The 16182-nt window shown below is 44.0% G+C and overlaps 1 protein-coding gene across 5 annotated transcripts in view; it reads left to right on the plus strand.

Moving 5' to 3' along the window:
• PTPRE (protein tyrosine phosphatase receptor type E) overlaps nucleotides 1–16182 on the plus strand; it is a 179429-nt gene that overhangs the window by 70360 nt on the left and 92887 nt on the right. For 4 of the 5 annotated variants that reach the window (XM_063782263.1, XM_063782267.1, XM_063782262.1 and 1 more), the window contains exon 2: nucleotides 5285–5307. The gene's annotated coding sequence lies outside the window, so the exon portion shown is untranslated. Of the gene's footprint in view, nucleotides 1–5284; nucleotides 5308–10276; nucleotides 10415–16182 lie in introns of those variants that run through there. The other variant, XM_063782268.1, reaches the window with a different exon arrangement.

Below are 16182 nucleotides of genomic sequence, written 5' to 3' on the forward strand. Positions count from 1 at the left end.
AATTAAAGTGATGAGGTCTCTGTTATTTTTTTATTTGGAGTAATGATCCTGCTCTTTGACCAGTCCATCTAAAGTAATGGTCATAGTCATGGTGCTTGAGTGTTACTGTGATTGAAGGTGAATGACAGTTCTTGCTACCCCAGTGCTCTAATTGATCAGGACAACTCAGTGTCTTTTGGGAAAAACTGGAGTCCAAGAGAAGGCAGCCAGGATTGAGGAACTTGGCTCCGGGGGCTGGTCATTCACAGTAAGACTGCTTCAAGGCCAGTATCTCTGGCATTTAACTGCATGAAGTGGAGTTTTATTCTGTATCCTTTCTTTATAAAATTTTAATACATCATGAAAAGTTCACATTTTAGATATACACATAGAAACATGTATGTAAACGTGTTAAAATAAAATGTAAATGCACTTCCAAAAAATTCTTCAAGGTTGCTACTCGTTTAAAAGACTAGCTTGGAGATACGCTTGCTACACAAGCCACTCAGCAACCTACATTCTTCCCACTCGAATGCTTGTGGCGCTTTAGGCCAAGGTTGTGTGTAAAAGGCATTTTCCTTTTGTCTGAGTTTGGAAAGATTGGCCAGTTCTGTTCATCTCAGAAGTAATTTGAATGTTTCCCTTAAATGGAATGGTTCCAAGGGACTGATTCTAAATGCTGTAGTTTTATTTTCTTCTTTGCAAGGTTAGGATGCACAATAACGTCGCTCGGTCTTTCCATATCTTGTGAGTAATCAGGACCCAACCCAGCAGCCTGGCCACTTCCTGTGGGCGCCCTCACTGGCCTGACCTTGCCTGCCCCTGCCCCCCTTCCTAAGGGTGGATTTCCCCTGTTCCGATGTTGTCACCCTGCCTTTTTCCCAGGGCCTTGTCGGGCTTCCTCCCTGCTTCTGTTCCCTGGAAGCAGAGTGGCTGCAGCTGTGAGCTCCAGGGACTCACCAGCCAAAGCTCCAGCCAAAGCTCCAACTCTGTGGCCAGGCTGGTCCAGGCCTCTGTGAGCCAGGCTACTTCCAAAGACCCACTTCTCCCACAGTAAATATATGGCCATCCCGGGGCTTTCCTTTCTGGAGGAGAGAACATAATGGAGCATTCTCTAGGACTGGAAAATATTTTAAGGAATAATCCAGTATCATTATTGCCATCTGCAGAATGCCTTTCCTACACCATTCCTACACTAAAGGAATTACAGCTTCACTGGGAGGAAGGAGATATACACAAAAGAAGCAAAACAAAACAAAAACATAAAAGACAAGCAGACAAGACTGGGTATAGTGGCTCACGCCTGTAATGCCAGCACTTTGGGAGGCCAAGGTGGCTGGGTCGCTTGAGCCCAGGAGTTCGAGACCAGTCTGGGCAACATCAGGAGACCCTGTCTCTACAAAAAATACAAAATTAGTGGGACATGGTGGCACACACCTGTAGTCCCAGCTACTCGGGGGGTGGCTGAGGCAGAAAGACGGCTTGAGCCCAGGACATCAAGGCTACAGTGAGATATGATTGTGCCACTGAACTTCAGCCTGGACTATAGAGTGGGACCCTCTCTCAGTTTAAGAAAAAAAATAAAATAAAACAAGCAGACAAACATACATTGCAATGTAGGATGGCTTCCTCCGGGAGGCCTAGCCAGGAGTGGGCTCAGCAGCCCCGGGCCGGCATTGCCGCTGCCCTGTCTCCTCACTCTGTGATGCTGGTCCAGAGCCTCACCAAGCGTCAGTGTCCTTATCTTTAAAGTGGGTCTCACCGGCCGGGCTTCGTAACTCATGCCTGTAATCCCAGCCCTTTGGGAGGCCGAGGAGGGTGGATCACTTGAGGTCAGGAGTTGAAGACCAGCCTGGCCAACATGCTGAAACTCCATCTTTACTAAATATACAAAAATTAGCCAGGTGTGGTGGTGTGTGCCTGTAATCCCAGCTACTCAGGAGGCTGAGGCAGGAGAATCACTTGAACCCAGGAGGCGGGGGCTGCAGTGAGCCAAGATTCCGCTACTGCACTCCAGCCTGGGCTACAGAGTGAGACTCCATCTCAAAAAATAAATAAACAAATAAAAATGTAAAAATAATAAAGTGGGTCTTGCCTTACCTACTAGGATAGGTGTTAGATGTGGGAGAGATGCCATAAGCAGTGCCCAAGGCACTCCACAGCCCGAGAAATCTAAGCTCATCTCTCCTTCCCCTTGCTAGAGGACAACAACATTCAAGAGAACAACAGGAAGCTTTCCCATGAGTGGAAGGATGTTGTGTCAGCTTCTCACTGACCCCACTTCACGGATCTGTCTGCTCAAACCAACCTCCCCAACCCCCAGCTTTTAAATGTGCCTCTTTCACAGTTTCAAACTTGTTGCTCAATACTACAGTAGCCATCAGCATCACAGTGTTGGCCTAATGGAAGTCTTCACTTGGTAAAGGTTTACTTTAGAGAACATTATGATTGGTTTTTGCTCTAATTCTTTAAGAAACTGATAGTTGTGATTTCCTACTATCATGTGTGAGCCACAAACCAATAAAATACATGATCTATTTGTAGTACAAAAATTAGCAGAATGTGGTAGTGCACACCTGTAGTCCCAGCTACTTGGGAGGCTGAGGCAAGAGGACTGCTTGAGCCCGGGAGGTTGAGGCTGCAGTGAGCCATGATTGCACCACTGCACAATAAGGCAAGAGTTCAGTGTATTCTTGCCTTATTTTTTAAAAATCAGCTGCAAGTTTAATTTCAAGTTATGATTTGTGTTTGATTGGGGTTGTCAATCGTGCAACCATTGGCAAAGTGCCAACAGGTTCTACCAAAATTGGTCTTTTCCCATGTGGTTTTAGTCTGGTTTGACTCAAGCCTGCTGCCACTGTCTGCAGCCCTGCTCCAGAAACTTCTGCATGGCATTGGGTTTTATTTTACATTAAAAGAAATCAGCATTGCATTGGAAGATTGATCATTTTTATCAATCCTCTTGAGATACAGGAGGTATAACTTCCATTCCTGGCTTCTTCCCTTGCTTGGCCCCAGTCAAACATCACGAGTCACTCTTTTTAGCATCTTTTCTGGTTCATTTTGGGGAGTGGAAAGGATGGACTCTTGTAATAAGTTATTCCTACAAAAAAGCAGTTCCCCTATCTGCAGTGATCCTCAAGTAATCATTTCTTGCCCAAAAATCAATGCCCTCTCAGTCCCCTGCCATCGTGCTCTATGTTATACTGGGTTCCACTGCACCCTGGAAACCCTCTGTGCTTTAATATGTTACTCAACAGATTTTCCCCGGTTGTTTTATGTAGCTGCCCCAGTAGGTGCTTTGGCATTATATAGACTATCTTTTAAATTTTATTTATAATTGTTGTTTCCATATACAAATCCTTTTTTTTTTTTTTTTTGTATTAGTAACTTTGCACCTTGTGACCTTAACTCATATATTGCCTCTAGTGGCTATTTTTGAATCCTTTGGGATTTTCTACATAGACTATTAGTCATCTGAGAATAAAGTTTTATTTTTTTCTTTTCAATGCTTATGTCTTTTAATTCTTTTTCCTAACTTATTGCATTGGCTATGATTGCCAGGATAATGTTAAATAGGAGTGGGACAAATCCTTGCTTTGTTCCCAGTGCTGGGGAGAGGTATTAAGTCTTTCACCATTAAGAATAATTTGAGCTGTAGATTTGCCCAAATAGACTTAAAATTCCTTAGTAACCAGAAGTATTTTTTCTGCTTCTTGGGCTTCAAACACACCTCATGGGTCAGCTTTTAAATGTATAACAATATACATTTAAACAATTTTTTAAAAAATATAACAATTTATAACAACTTTTAATTGTGTGCTGTAGAGTCTTTATTTGATTTGATTTAAAATATCTAGTTTTGTCAGGACTAAGATAGCAAGTAGTCTATTTTAGTGGAAAACATCATGTACTGCATTCACTATTTAAAAATAGTAACAATCAAAACATGCTTCCACCCTTCACCAGTGCAGACATGCAGTGATGACTGAGCAAGGTCTCATTCACAGGTAGATAGCAGCCTAATCAATAATCCCAGTGTGAGGCTGCCATGCTGACCACTCAGAACAAAACAAGTGAGCTAAATTCATCCACTGAAGAATGGGTCAACAAAATGTGGTATATCCGTGCAATGGAATATTATTCAGCCATTAAAAGGAATGAAGTACTGGTACATGCTACAATAGGGATAAATCTCAAAAACATAATGCTATTATAAGTGAAAGAACCCAGTCACAGAAGGCCATGTATAGTGTGAGTCCATTTATATGAAATACTCAGAATAGGCCAATCCATAAAGACAGAAAGTAGATTGGTGTTGCCAGGGGCTGGGGACAGGATGGAGCTTGGGAGCTAGTGAGCTAACAGTGGATGTGGGGTTTCTTTTTGAATGATGAAAATGTTCTAATATTAGATTACATTGATGGTTTCAAGCTGGGTGAATATACTAAAAACCATTGAACTGCACACTTTAAACAAGTGAACTTTATCGTATGAAAATTATGTCTCAATAAAACTGTTTTAAAAAAAAAAAATAAAATGAGAGCTAATTTAATGGGAGGCTGGGCATGGAGGCTCATGCCTGTAATCCCAGCACTTTGCGAGCCCGAGGCGAGCAGATCACTTGAGGCCAGGAGTTCGAGACCAGCCTGGCCAACATGGTGAAACCCCATCTGTACTAAAAATATAAAAATTAGCAGGGCATGGTGGCACATACCTGTAGTCCTGGCTACTCAGGAGGCTGAGGCAGGAGAATCGCTTGAACTCTGAGGCGAAGTTTGCAGTGACCTGAGATCACTCCATTGCACTCCAGCCTGGGCGACAGAGCAAGACTCACTCCATCTCAAATAATAATAATCATAATAATTAATTAATTAATGGAATTGATCAGGCTAGATAATGATTAAGCTAGAAAGCTGGAGAAAGTGAGCTGCCCCAGACCAGGTTGTAAAAGGCTCTTTTGGGGGGAGGATGGGCTAAAGGAACTACTTGAAGGGGAGGGAACCCTATAGGCCACAGCAGAGGCAGCTGACTGATGGAGCATCTTGGGGGCTAGGTCAGTGGCCACACCCCACCATCAACTGACCATTAGAGGTTGTATTAAAGTGTGGGGTAGGACATGGTTAAAAGCTGATGATTGCAGCCAAAAGAAGTATCATCTAGATAAAGAGGTCTCCAGAAGACCCCGAACAATTAACCAAAAATGGGATAGTCGACTAGTGCTGTACAGAAGGAAATGGCTAGAATTAGCAGCCAACTCCTGTTAACCAGAAAACTGACTTTTTTTTTCTTCTTTCTTTTTCAGACTATAGCCTTCACTTTCCCTCGGTAAGTACAAAACTTTTTAAAAATTATTTTTGATGTACAGATAACTAGTTTAAAATAATATGTGGGATTTAATTATTAGAAGAGCATTGTTTTCTTGAGAAAGAAAGCCATATGGTCAGTGTGTTATATTTGAATTTTATGCCTTACCTTGCTTGAACAGGCTCATATCACACCTTTTTGTTACATCATTTGCGTGTGTGTGTGTGTGTGTGTGTGTGTGTGAAATTTGGCTCAGCTGCTTGGTCTCCTGAAATGTATTGTTGAGGACACAATTTCTACATGCTTTCCTTTCACTGATGTGTCGTTGCTTTTAAAAGGGCCTAGCCTTATCTCAATGGCACACATCCGACCAGTGTTCAGGAGCGCAGGGGCACATAATTGCATTGATGGTAACTGCTTCTTAAATTGATCTGCTCTAGAGAAAACTGCTGAAAAGGAGCTTCTCCAGATTGCATGCTCAGTAAAAGCAGTGTCAGGGGTGTCGCATAATTTTATGCCTTTTGGGTCCAGGCAATGGCAAAATTCCATGACCTTGATGTCCTTAGAAAAAGAAAACTTTAAACAACAGAGCCCTTTTGCAGTCTACTTAATCAATTTAATGCTGTTAAGTTTCCTAAACAAATCGAAGGAAGAAAATCTAAGAGCTTTCGCAGTGTCTGCAGCGTGCAGGTGAGTGGCACATGGACTTCTGGGTGTGCTTGCTTTTAGCGGGCACCATGATACCGGTCACCAGGAAGCTGTATTTCCTAAATGTATTGCCTTGTTTGAAAGGCACTGACTCCATTCTGAAATCATTTTCAGGTCAATGGATCAATTATTGTGCCCTGGCTGGCCCTCTTTTTTAGGCAGGGTGCCCTTTTGTGGCACTGTTCCATCTGGGCATAAATGCTTATGGTCGTTCTTGGTGTGATCAAATGCATTTTGACTGTGTGGATTGTTTCTTTCTTTCTTGATAAGGAATGTTAAATAAAAGTAATGATTGATTAAGCTAGAGAAGAGGGATGCCTTCATTTGCCACCTACTAAGTTAATTTTGTTGTCCATGTTCTCCATTGCATCATTATAAGACGTTGTTGATTCTGAATGGGGAACTCTTCTTGGGTAAATGTCAGCGGTGGGATCAAAGAGAAGGATCGTTACTGGAATCATATTATGGGATGGAGGATTAACTATATGAAATCTACAATCCCTTATAGCCTCAGAATCCTATACAAGGGGTGTTGGCTGGTCGATACTGGTTCGAATGCTTATTAAATGTGGCTTTCTTCAAAAGCAATGCAGCTGCGTGCTTTATCGAATGCAAATGTGCCTACCATGCTAGAATGAAATATTTGAGTGTCAGACCCCACAGATATAGCTCCTTTTGAAATACAGGGCTCAGATTATGATTTGTTACAAGTGTGTGACCTTTGCACCCCTTGTCTCTCCACTCAGTACTGGCCCCTCCGCACCCCACTTTGCCTTCTGCGGCTTCCAAAATTTCCTATTCCTCCCAGCAAGTTGACCTGCTCCCCATCAGTGAGTCAGCAGCTCCCGCAGCTGAGTGATCCTGTGACAGGTGCTTCCGGGGCTCCTCCACCTCCCGGCATTGTCTCAAAACCGGCAAGAGATTCAGAAGTAGGTGCCCCACCCAAAGGTCACTGAACGTGTGTGCAGGAGCTGACTTCCTGTCCTCCCTGCATCCACCATGGGCAGTTGGCGGCCAGAGCCGCTTCAGGGGGCACCTCCCTTTTCCTGGCCCCACCCTTCCTTTGCCTCCATTTCTTTCTTTCTTTCTTTCTTTTTTTTTTTTTTTTGAGACAGAGTTTTCCTCTTGTTACCCAGGCTGAAGTGTGATGGCGTGATCTCGGCTCACTGCAACCTCTGCCTCCCGGGTTCAAGCGATTCTCCTGCCTCAGCCTCCCGAGTAGCTGGGATTACAGACAAGCACCACCATGTCTGGCTAATTTTGTATTTTTAGTAGAGACGGGGTTTCTGCATGTTGGTCAGGCTGGTCTCGAACTCCCGACCTCAGGTGATCTGCCCGCCTCAGCCTCCCACAGCGCTCGGATTACAAGCATGAGCCACTGCGCCTGGCCCTGCCTCCATTTCAGTGGGAAAGTAAAGCTCTGCTTCAGGAAGATCCTGAGTTCCTAGATTAAGGGTACTTCTGATTCCAGAAATCTTTCTCTTGACACGAGGAAACGGTTTTTGAAGCCTGGGTCTCCTATCTGTGCTGCCTTGTCTGCTGCCTTTGTTTGGGACCTGCCCACGGGGCCACTGATATGGTTTGGCTCTGTGTCCCCACCCAAATCTCATCTTGAATTGTACTCCCCTAATTCCCATGTGTTGTGGGAGGGACCTGGTGGGAGATAATTGAATCATGGGGGCAGTTTCCCCCATACTGTTCTCGTGGTAGTGAATAAGTCTCACGAGATCTGATGGTTTTTTAAGGGGTTTCCACTTAATTTCTTCCTCATTCTCTTCTCTTGTCTGTGCCATGTGAGACGTGCCTTTCACCTTCAGCCATGATTGTGAGGCCTCCCCAGCCATGTGGAACTGTGAGTCCAATAGGCCTCTTTCTTTTGTAAATTGCCCAGTCTTGGGTATGTCTTTATCAGCATCATGAAAATGGACTATCACAGCTGCCAAGGTAGAATACCAGACTGATCTATTAGCCTGTTGCATTTTCACTGCTAAGCATTTGAGACGTGTACAGAGCTTCAGGATATCTATTAATGGAAGGGAACTTATTGCTCACTTGTGGGATTCAGAGACGTGCTTTTGAGTCAGTTAGAACTAAAAAGATAGTCCACCTTGGGCAGGGCGGCTAAGCCCACTAAGGCTGGAGATGGTGCCACAGCCACCGCCCACACTGGGCAGCTGACTGCAGAGAAACCTAGTCACACGTGCTGGCTGAACACATCAGCCTGTGCAAGCCTTCTTTTCTCTCATCTATCCATCAATTCCTAGGATGTGATGTGACATTTAAGTGAGATGGCCCAAAGTAAGCATTTAATAAAGCTAGCTATGGGCTGGGCGTGGTGGCTCACGCCTGTAATCCCAGAACTTTGGGAGGCCAAGGCAGGTGGATCATTTGAGATCAGGAGTTCAAGACCAGCCTGGCCAACATGGTGAAACCCCGTCTCTACTAAAAATACAAAAATTAGCCGGGTGGTAGTGGCACACACCTGTAATCCCAGCTACTTGGGAGGCTGAGGCAGGAGAATCGCTTGAGTCTGGGAGGTGGAGGTTGCAGTGAACCAAGATTGTGCCACTGCACTCAAGCCTCCATGACAGAGTGAGACCCTGTCTCAAAAAATAAAAATAAAAATAAATAAAAGCTAGCTGTGGTTATCACTGCTACTCTTATTATGATCATCATCACAGAATCATGGCAACTGTTTCCAACTTTTAAGGAAGGCATTTAACTGGATTGTAACATATATGCTGGTACTATAGTGGTATCAAAAGGAGTTCCCTTTACTAGCAGTATTCCAATTTTTCACTTAAAAAAACTATATTAATATTTGACATCTAGGCCAGGTGCGATGGCTCACACCTGTAATCCCAGCACTTTGGGAGGCTGAGGTGGGAGGATCACCTGGGGCCAGGAGTTCAAGACCAGCCTGGCCAACATGGTGAAAGCTTGTATCTACTAAAAATAAAAAAATTAGCTGAGTATGGTGGCGGGTGCCTGTAATCCCAGCTACTTGAGAGGCTGAGGCATGAGAATTGCTTAAACCCTGGAGGCGGAGGTTGCAGCGAGCCAAGATCACACCACTGCACTCCAGCCTGGGTGAAAGAGCAAGACTCTGTCTCAAAAAATAAAAAAAAAATTGACATCCAAAAAAATGAGTCAAGTCTTTTTTCCTGTTAAGCTGGATTAGGAAGGGTCTCTTGAGTGGAGTCACCCATTCCCATGTTTTCCTTTCCTTTTTGTTTGTCTTTAACAATAGATTTGTGAAAATAACACTGTAGTTCGTATCAGTGATCCAATATGACCAAAGTTCCTTCAACTGGAGAATGCTTGCAACTCTGTGGGTCTCTCGCATAGTATTTAATGCAATGGAATTTCAGAATTAAGAATTTATAAAAGACATATCATTAAGGTTTAAATATTTTCTCCAGACTCTTTGAGGTCTTATATTGTTATACCTAAGGGTATCCACTAGTAAGTAGAATTAAATGATTCTGTAACTTGACTATTTCACTTTGGTTCATGGAAATACCCAAGGAATAAAAGAAAACAAAATTAATGTGTGAATATTCAGCAACTGTGAGTTTCAATTTTAAAATGTACTTAGGCTTCCCTTCACTCGCTTGTTCTTCTTTAGTAATCTCTGTTTCCTCCTCTGTCACTTTTAAGAAGTGTGATTTTTTCTCTTCTGACTCATTTGTGTTTCTTGATGTAGATTTGAACGGCTACCATGACAGGAAAAAAAAAATCTGTTCGTTTTAAAATAAAGTTCAGGGTTCTGACAGGCAGGGGGACCACCCCAAGCTTGTTTCTGGCTACATCCGCTGGGGTGACGTTTCCAGCAGGGGAGGAGCTATATGCCCCGGGCCGGCCTTCAGAATCCCAGAAACAAGTGAGAAGCCAGGTGGGCAGAGCACATACAAAATTAAAACTTTCTAAGACATGTGATTCCTATTTCCCTTCTTCTTCTTATACTTGGGTTTTTTATGAGCACCAATGGATTCCACGGGTTTCTATCCAAGCCACAGTGACAAATTATTCTCCTGGTGACTGAATTAGAAGTTGACAGTAAGTTGGAAGAATGCCTTTGGATCTGACATGACAAACAGATTAATCCTTCATTTATTTCCATTTCCAGTCCTCCCTCCCCCCGGAAAGTTTCCGCATTCTTTCAAGAAGTGCCTCCTAAAAGAGCCTAGTAGGTAATCCTTTGTCACAGAGCAAAGGCATGGGCGTTAATCAGTCACAGTTTCCCCTAAGAGGAAATAGGAACACAGATTTCCTATATAAACTCATGTCTCGTCACCGTGTTCACAGCAGACCCAGTTCAGAGTTGGAATTCTTCTAGAAATCCTTTCTCAGTTGTCAGGGAAACATGGATTCTCCAAGGCCAGGATGGTTTCCCAGCGTCTTCCCAGGAAGACAAGAGGTAACGGGGAGCTCAGAGGGGCCTTTCTTGTCTCTTTGGTTTTATGTCGTGGTTGCTTCTAATATAATTTCTAAAGTACCTAAAAATCAGGCTAAAGAATATTACCAGGAAGGCGTCGTTAAATGAAAATTTGGCAAGCCTCTTAGTTACCTTTATCCAGCTCTGTGCAGGAAATCTGGGATCTATGCTTCAGGAAACCATTTCCAGTCCACCACGCCTCAGTCGATAGTGCACTGGGGATGGCACGGAGGCATTGTCTGTTTGGGCCTGGTGGGTTGTCAGACAGCCAAGAATCCAAGGTGAGGTTCACCTTTTTAGAAAAACAGTCCCTAACAATTGCTGGGGACATAGGCCGGCTCGATGACATGGGAAAATCCCACCCATTGTAAATTAGACATTTTCTATCTTTGTAATCAAAACTGCCCTCTTCATTTTTCTTAACAACTAGATTTGTGAAGTGGCATTTTAATTAAGTGACACACAGAGCAAGTGTGAGGGACCTGGACTGCAGGCCAATGAGCAGGTCTTCAAGGAGCTTGTCTTCAGGCTCCTGAGGCCAGGGCCGGTACTCTGTGTGTAAGGGTTTCCTGCATGTGCAGTTCATGTTGCGATATTGTCGGCTGCAGATGAGTGCCAACTGCCTAAGGGGTGGCATCATTCATATTGGGAGAAAGAAGACAAGAAATGTATAAATGCTTTTGGGTGTATGAGTTACAGAGAGATTTCTCAGACCCAGCGGTGCATCAGGATGAGATCTGGTGCCAAATGCAAGGGCCGTGAGTGGACCAGTCCTACCTGACATAGGAACTCACCCTCAACTGCAGCACCATCCCCTGGGGGTGGCCCCCTGTGGATTGAGCAACAGGAAAGGAGATCACATTCTGCTCAAAAATGACCATTTGCAGTGACTTTTTTTCTTTTTTTTTCTTTTTTTTCTTTTTGAGACTGAATCTTGCTCTATCACTCAGGCTGGAGTTCATTGGCACAATCTTGGCTCTTTGCAAACTTTGCCTCCTGGGTTCAAGCGATTCTCCTGCCTCCACCTCCTGAGTAGCTGGGATTGCAGGCACCTGTCACCACGCCCAGCTAATTTTTGTGTTTTTAGTAGAGATGGGTTTTGCCATATTGGCCAGGCTGGTCTCGAACTCCTGACCTCAGGTGATCCGCCCACCTTGGTCTCCCAAAGTGCTGGGATTACAGGCATGAGCCACCCTACCTGGCCTGCAGTGACTTTTTAAAGCTGCTCATACACATGAACATAAAGATGGAAACAACAGATGCGGGGAACTCCAAAAGGGAAGAGGGAGGAGAGCAAGGGTTGAAAGACTCTCTATTGGGTACTATGTTCACTATTGGGGTGATAGGTTCAATAGAAGCTCAAAGCCCAGCATTGTGCAATGTACCCATGTAACAAACCTGCACACATACTCTCGAATCTACAATAACATTTTTTAAAACTGCTTATTATGTTGCAGAGTTTGGTAAAAATTATTTAAAATGGTAAGAAAGGAAGGATCTCTGTGGAACTACTGAACAAAAACATGTCATGTAATAGATTTTCTGGGTAGCTTTTCTCCTTGTTTTGAATAGAAATGAGCATAAGCAAAAAAACGAAAACTGGATTTGTGTTTATTTTGTGATGAGGGCTGTTTCAGTTCTAACAACTTTTAAAAATTATGTTGATAGTATTTAACTGATTTCAAACAACTCTACCAAGATTCATCTGCTGTCAGAAATGGTGCAGATTTCATGTTCAAGTGCTATAACATATACATATAGATAGCTTCTTAAAGCTATATATATTGTATTTTACATATACATATTATATATTTAAAGCTATCATGTTAACATGTTGCTGCTGAGAAATGAATTTTTTTAAATCTCATGTTTGTGAAATTATTATTTAGAAAAACAGGATTTGCTCTATTTCCTGTTTTTCCAGATAACTTACATGCCTTATGCTTAAACAAAAATTGCATTTCTGATAAGACACATACATATGGAGCACTTATTTACAAAGCATGCTCAAATTCATGATCTCAAGTGGGCCCCCTAAACACGCAGAGGCAGCAGTCCAGGCGTGCCTTGTCACCTCTCCCTTAAAGAGGGGAAAACAGAGACCCAGGCAGGCTGGATAAGTGAGTTGTAGGACAGTGGAAAGGAAGTGCCAGTCCCCGGCGGTGCTCTCTCGGACTGAAACGCTGCTCCTCTCCAACTGAAAAAACAGTCAGCTCTCATTACCACCACCAAAGGTGAAGTTCAGACCTGCCAAAAGAAAAACTTTTCCGTTATGAAAAATATTATTTGACAGTTATGCAAGTGACAGAGAACATTAACAAATAAGAACATATCCTGTGGATTCTGCAAACGGTTTGCTGGTTGATAATTATATTTTGGAACAGTTTTATGATCACTTGAGTTGATCTTGGCCAGAGTTCCCAATTATTTCTGCATGTTATCTGCTGACCAAATCCAGCTTTCTAATCTCTTTTCACACACTTGGCACGTTTCCTTCCAGCACAGCCAGTAATTTGTTCATTCGCTCACTGAGGGTTTATCGGGTTTATCAGGTATCTCTTGCAAGCTTATAATTGTGCAAGATATTGAAAAATGAAGTGGTTGATTCTAGTTCTAATTTCAGGAAATATTGCTTAGAGAGCCAATGTTTGAGTCCTTTCTCTACTAAGTATAAATGTGTGTTTTGCCCAGGAGCCTAGAAAAATGATTGATTAGAAAGATTTTAGTTCTGGAAAGTTGAATGGCCCCTGTAATCCCAGCACTTTAGGAGGCTGAGGTGGTTGGATCACTTGAGGTCAGGAGTTTGAGAGCAGCCTGGCCAGTATGGTGAAACCTCATCTCCACTAAAAATACAAAAATTAGCCAGGCATGGTGGCACATGCCTGTAATCTCAGCTACTCAGGAGGCAGAGGCAGGAGAATCGCTTGAACCCAGGAGGCGGAGGTTGCAGTGAGCCGAGACTGCACCGTTGCACTCCAGCCTGGGTGACAGAGCACGACTCCACCTCAAAAAAAAAAAAAAAAGAAAGAAAAGAAAAGAAAGCGGAGTGACTTAGACTTGTCACTTCATCACTCTGAGTCACACCTTCTTGGTCTAAAACATAAAGGGCTGGGTGAGAATTGTTTAAAGACATCTTCAAGACCTAGAGTTCTATGCTCTAGGGTGGTGCTGGTCTGGATTTGGAGTTAGCAACAGAAATCCCCAGAAAGTAACTACTGCAGGTGTCGGCCATGACTGGGACCAGCCGCACTCATCCCCTTGTCTTGCAGGATGTGTCTGCATGTTTTGGGGTGAATGTTTTGTCATCTTCCTATGAGAAAGCAGCACTGGCCTGGGGGCTTCCTCCTCCTGCCTCGCTCATTTGTTTTTGCTCTCTCACTGCTCTCCAAAAGAAGCAAGAACATTTTTTTAAAAAGCATTTTATTAATGGAAAATTTTTATTTGAAATATGGTCATTTCCTTTTTATAATGTTGCTTCTATTCAGGAAGGAAAAGCTGAGAATCCGTGGGCTTTGATTTTAAAACTCAAACAGAAATGTTAGTTAATAAAACAAAGGTATTTTTCCCACTGTTCTGAGGGCCGTTCTGGCAAATGGTTCCGGGGGCCACGTGATGGTTTATGTTGCTAGAAGAAGTGATTCACTGGGAAGGTGAACCACTTCATCTCGTCAGAAACCATGGAAACCCTCGATATCACTCTGTTCCCCTCTTAGGGGAGTTCTCAACAGAAGACACACTGGAAAGTGGATGTCACCAGGATGAAGTTAGAAATCCCAAAAGTAGACTATTTGAGCAAGATCGAATTCAAAGGCATCACTATTTTCAAAACCTGTTTTTGGCTTCCTTCCAATCTGAAGCCAACACCGACATTCTGTTATGCTGTTTCCCGTTGTGGGCGGACTGACTTAATTTTTAATGAGTGATTCACTACCCACGGCTGTATGTTTTCCGCCTGCTGAGCTGAGAATTAAGTCATTTTCCTTTAAAAAATTCTTTCTGATACCAGCTGAGTAATGTGGTTCTCAGTGTTTGAGACAAGGAGACATGTTAATATCACTTAAGAGAGGGCGTTTAACCTGACCTAGGCTCTTAAGACACGGCAAGCATGACGCCATCATGAATGGAATGCTCTCTAGAAAAGGAGCCTGTCTCATTCAGCTTTCAAAAACATTTCTTTCTATAAAAATATTTTCCAAAGTTGTGCAATTTTTTGAAACATTTTCTGAGGGTAATACAAATCCAATCCATTTGGGAAGTCGCGTGGGAGGTTTCCTAATGGGAAGCCTGGTAATATCGGGTGTTTCCCTACAGTGTTCGCAGGGTCTCACCCCTGTCCACTCTGATGACTCCGACTGGCCTCTGTCCGTCCAGCAGGGATCTTGCAATCCTTTCTGATCCATAATCTTTATTAGAATAGCACCGGAGGTACTTGTGGCCACCAGAGCTATTTAGCTCCTGTCTTGGGCCCCACCCCTTACCAAACTGTTCCCTCTCCTGGGCCCCTCAACACCACTCCTTCAGGATGACTCTGAAGCACAGGCCTCCCTATCTTTACAGTGAGTCCCTCCTGCCCGTCCTGAGCACTGACCAGTGAGCCCACCGGGTGAGCAGCTGAAGCTCATCCCTGTGCCCAGCACCTCGGGGCCCCCAGGATCAGATTTTACCCAGTAGAACCCAAGAACCTAGAGGATGGGAAACACAGCTAGCAAGGAGGTGGCAGGAGGGGTGCAAATCAGAGGGGTGAGAAAGGGAGGCTGGAGGGGCAGGTGGAGCACTCGGGAGTTAGTCATGGGGAAAACAACATGACCAGAAAAGGAGCAGAGGTGGGGCCTGTGAGGCTCAGGTGCCGAATGTCTGTGCTAAGCAACCACGTGGGGGTCAGCAGGTCACCCCTCTTCTAAGGACATCCGTCTCCCTAGCTGCCCAGTGGAGCCACCTCTGCAAGGCTCTAGGGTTCTCGCCATCCAGGTTGGGCCCTCAGAAGAAACTGAAAAGTTCTCGCACGAAATTCATAGCACACTGAAAATACAAGGGGTGGCAGCTGGGGGTCTCTTTCTTTGGGAATCATTTGCTCTTAGCCCAGCATCTTGGGCCTCAGCTCAGGGCTTCCTGAAGCTGAGCTTCCCTGGAGAAGAGGCCCCCCATTCAGGGCAGCTGCTTGCCAACGCTCCTGGGCCTAGGGGCACTCAGGAAACACCCGAGTTACCCTCAGGGCCAGACCGCAGGCCTGGAGCCGCTCCTTTTGCTGATGCACCTGCATCAGAAAGCCAGACACCTGCTCTAGAAACCTAGGTACCAGGTCTAAAATCCAAACACAGCATCAGGAGCCCAAATACCTGGTTAGAATCCAAGTCCCCATTCAGAAAACTAAGTATCATGCAACAAATCCAAATACCTCTTCAGAAACTCAAATATGCGGTCAGAAAGCCAAGTGCGTGCCCAGGCATTTGTAGTAACCGTGTAAGTGGGAGTCTTCATTTTTCTCCAGAACATGTAGCCCCTTTCTGAAATTCATCATAAAGCTAAAAAATAAATAAGAATTGTTTTATTTCAGTGAGGCTGTAGTGCATTTTTTTAATGTGTCTGCTGTGTATATCACAGTGTGCCTGGGATATCTGAAAAAGTTTGAAGTTGCCCCGGTCACAGAATCTAGGGTCCTGATTGAAAATGAGCAGAGGATTGGGGAAATAGACTCACTGAAATTGCGTATTCAGGTCTATGAAAGACAGAGAACTACATCAGGGGTGTCA

Source organism: Pan troglodytes, chromosome 8, assembly GCF_028858775.2.
Source record: "Pan troglodytes isolate AG18354 chromosome 8, NHGRI_mPanTro3-v2.0_pri, whole genome shotgun sequence".
Taxonomy (NCBI): domain Eukaryota; kingdom Metazoa; phylum Chordata; class Mammalia; order Primates; family Hominidae; genus Pan; species Pan troglodytes.